The 4,110-nt window shown below is 37.3% G+C and overlaps 1 non-coding gene across 1 annotated transcript; it reads right to left on the bottom strand.

Annotated features, from left to right (window-relative positions):
- Window positions 1-3,022: 3,022 nt before the first annotated feature.
- On the bottom strand, window positions 3,023-3,128 carry LOC140852284 (small nucleolar RNA R71). The gene has a single exon (XR_012135186.1). It is a non-coding gene; the product is annotated as a small nucleolar RNA R71 (small nucleolar RNA).
- Window positions 3,129-4,110: the final 982 nt, after the last annotated feature.

Genomic DNA, 4,110 nt, shown 5'->3' with positions numbered 1-4,110 from the left:
CCAATCTTAAATGCATATAACCAAGATTGGAGAAACCACCCTAATTTTTCTCAGAGACCCCAACAGACTCAGGCTCAGACCCAAATTTTTTTTGTGTAGAATTTTCAGAATAGGCTCCAATACCAAAATTATGTTTATAATAGAGGTCAGCCTAATCAACCTACTCAGCCATCCTATTACAATCAGCATCCATACCCACTTCCTCAACAGACCCCACTAGCCGATGATAGGTTTAGCCAACTTCAACAAATGATTATGATCCAATAGCAATCTCTCATCAGGCTAAAAGCATAAATAGGTTAATTAGCTGAGTCTACTATGAGGAGAGAACTAAGTCAATTGCCGAGCCAATCAAGACTAAATTTTGAAAATAACCCACCTATCCACCAACCACCTGAACCTAGTCATCAATCCAATGTCTTACCTAAGATCATCAATTTGAAAATGATAAAAAAATTTTTGAGCTTAAAAATGATAGGATTCTGATAAACACTTAATTTAAGTCATTTAAAGCAAAAAATTATATTTAATTTATTTTATTTATTAAGAATTTGATGCTTATTTTTATGTTTTACAGGAAAGGGATCGCCGATACAAAGAGTCTAATTCGCAGATCAAAAAGACTCAAGTTTGAAAAAAATTAGACTTAAAATAAAATTAAAATAAAAAAAGGATGCATACGATATTAAAGGAAATGAAGATACAATGCAAGGAATCCAAAAAAGATATAGGCGTCATTTTAAAGAAACAAAAGTTTCTTTTTGGAATCAAAAAAAGCCTAACAGGGGGCGCGCGGCGGGCGCGGGTACGCGGCGGGCGCGGGCACGTGGCGGGCATGGGCGCACGGCATGGCGGGTTCACGGAGAGTTGTGCTGGTGAACAGACGGACGACAGATGGATCTAAAAATTAAAGGAAAAAAATATAATACTTGAAAATACTTCAAGAGGAAGAATTTGTATTTTCTTTATTTGCTTGTGATCTTTCCATCTCATCCATCCATCTTTTAGTCCTTAGTATTTTTTTTAGTCCCACATCTGAAAATCATGTAAAACTCCTCCCTCCTAACACCTATAAAAAGGCTCTTGTACTCCCATTTGAGGATCATCTCAAAAATTCTTCTAGAGCCTTGCATAAAGGAAGAGAAAGGGACTACTCCATGAGCAGCTAGGCTAGCAGTCTCGGGAGTGGAGAAAAAATTTTGTAACGACACAGAGTGGGTTTATTGTTCTAAACTTTCTTGTATTTCTTTATATGTAATAAAGATTATGCTTTTTATTTAAATCATCATGAGTTCTTTATTTGCTCTCTTTCATATACTTTTATTTATGCTTTCTTGTTAGATTAATATTAGGACCAACTTTTACTTTTCAGAGACGCACCATGATCTATGGGTACGGAGCATGCCGAGGAAAGAAGAGTTATTTACCTAGTACTTTTCAGAGACACACCGTGATCTATGGGTACGGGGTGTGCCGAGGAAAGACAGATATTTTTTCTAAGATTAATCACATCTATTTAATTAAAAAAAAAAGAGATACAACTCTACTAGTGCAAAATTAATTCAAAACTCTCGAGCTTTTTATTTTCTAATTACATCAATTTTAAGATAATTTATTTTTTAAATCAAAATAATGCTTCTTTCTTTTATTTTGCAATCTCAACTTAGCCCAAGGTCCCTGAGGATACGATCTCGACTCATCCTACCTACGTAGTGAGTAGAGTTATTTTTGGTGCTATCAATGACTACGCATCAAATTTTGGCATCGTTGTCGGAGATCTTGGCACAGTTGAATTAAAAAAAAAAACCACTGACATTTCATAACACTTAAATAAAATAGCGTAATCTCAAATATAAAAATTTCTAACTTGATTGTATACCTTGTTTCTTGTATTGCATCTCCATAATTAACTTTAAGGGCGCAACCAATTAACTAAGATAAGGTGGAGATTTGATCACCCTTTCTTGGCCCACAAATTACTCCCTTGCATTTGCATAACCTAGACCTTAATCTAAAATTAATTAGACGTTGACCCTTAAGGATTTTGAGCTCATTAGGACAAGTGACCCTGAGAGTTAAACCAGATTAGACTTGGTCAGCTAGCTGGTGTCTAGGCAAGTGGTTTGTGGGATGACTGGGCTCGAAGGAAGGTGATTTTTAATTGGTTCCGTTCGCTGACCTGATCAATTTAATTGGTGTCTAAGGAAAGCAACGGGGGGACTCCCACCGACCTTACACTTATCTGGCCAGTTGGTTGGTCAAGCTCTGACTTGGAGGGCTTGAAGGCTAACTATAGTTAGGAGCTGTCTAGAACTAGGGTAACTTTAGGATAGAGAGTCCACTGCGTGCTAACTTGATTGTAATTAAAATCTAACCACAACTAATTCTTCTATTAGTTTTAGGACTTCTTAGGATCTCTTCTTTAGAACTCTTTTCTCTCTTCTCCTCTCCTCTTAAAATAATAATAATAATAATAATAATAATAATAATAATAATAATAATAATCTTTAACAGACTAGGATAGTCCTACATAGATCTTTTAGTTGCATGTTAGGTCAATGATCACTAAAACCCGACTTGCAACCATTAGATGAAGAATTAGAAAAGACTCTTAGGACTATCCAAGTTAGAAACATGGCTGCACCTGGTGAGGCTAATCCTCCACGCCCATTGAGAGAATATTTCACTCCATCCTCGTATACCTACTCTCCAAGCATTCAAGCACCTCCAGTAGAAGCTACCCAATATGAGATTAAGTCTAGCATTATTCAAATGTTGCCATCATTCTATGGACTTAGTAACGAGGACCCATACAAACACTTGAATGAATTTTTTGAAATTTGTTCCATAGTAAAAATCCAAAACTTCTCCGATGATGCCCTTAGGTTGAAACTGTTCCCTTTCTCACTTAAAGACAAAGCCAAGCATTGGTTAAACTCCTTAGACTCTATAACCATTTCAACTTGGAATCATCTTCAGAGAGAATTTCTCAAGAAATACTTTCCAATTAAAAAAACAAATCAAATTAGAAAAGTTATCACTAGTTTTTCCCAATTGGAGGGTGAACTTTTTCATGAGACATGGAAAAAGTTAAGGGACCTCATTCGTAAATGTCCACACCATGCTGTCCCTAAATGGCAACTTTGTTAGTGTTTTTATGATGGTCTATCGGAGAAACACCGATAAATGGTTGATGCATTATGTGGTGGGACATTCATGTTAAAGAGTGAGGATGAAGCCTGGCAGCTCTTTGAAACACTTAGTGAGAATTTCCTACATCATATGTCTGCCACCTCTAGAGAACAACCAATGCTTCAACAAAAAAGAAGTGGAATTTATCAAATTGGAAACATCATGGATATCCACAGTAAGGTAGATGAACTGTCTCAAAAATTAGACCGTCTTCTAAATACTGGACAATCTCCGATTCCACCTAACCCAATCCAAGAAGTTTGTGCATTGTGTGCAAGTCCGAACTATTTTGTAAGTGAATACCCAGCCGCACCTCAATTTTCTGAGTTTGTGCACGAGCAGGTTCAGCAAGCTCAAGTCCAACAAGCTCGCAGACCAGGAAACGATCCATATTCGAACACTTATAACTCTGACTGGAGAAACCATCCAAATTTTTTTTGGAGACCACAACCAGTGGTTGGCCCTGCCACACATCGACCTCAATATCAGGACCTAATATATAGGCATGGACCATACCATCAATTTCAAAATGCTCCTCAACCATCTACTACTGGTCACAACTCAGCTTTTGAGAAAAAAGTTCTGAAAGTACTAGAACAATTAGAAGTCAACACTCAGATCCTTAACTCCCACACACAATCCATTGCTAAGCTAGGACCCAAATAGGTCAACTAGCGACTGTATTCAGTAGGAGGGAAGGAGAAAAATTACCTAGCCAACCCGAGAGCAACCCAAGAGGGCAATTTGTGATTGAGAGCTCTAATACCCCAGAAGCTTTTTCTGAACATGCCAAATCAATCATGACTCTAAGAAATGGGAAGGTCATTAAATACACTAGTAAAACCAGTGAGACCGATCCTAAACCTCTAACCGAAGCCAAATCACCCAAGAACAAGGAGGACCTTAAAATAGAGAATG

Source organism: Elaeis guineensis, chromosome 10 (assembly GCF_000442705.2).
Source record: "Elaeis guineensis isolate ETL-2024a chromosome 10, EG11, whole genome shotgun sequence".
NCBI classification, from domain to species: domain Eukaryota; kingdom Viridiplantae; phylum Streptophyta; class Magnoliopsida; order Arecales; family Arecaceae; genus Elaeis; species Elaeis guineensis.
This window is presented reverse-complemented; position numbering and strand designations above follow the sequence as displayed.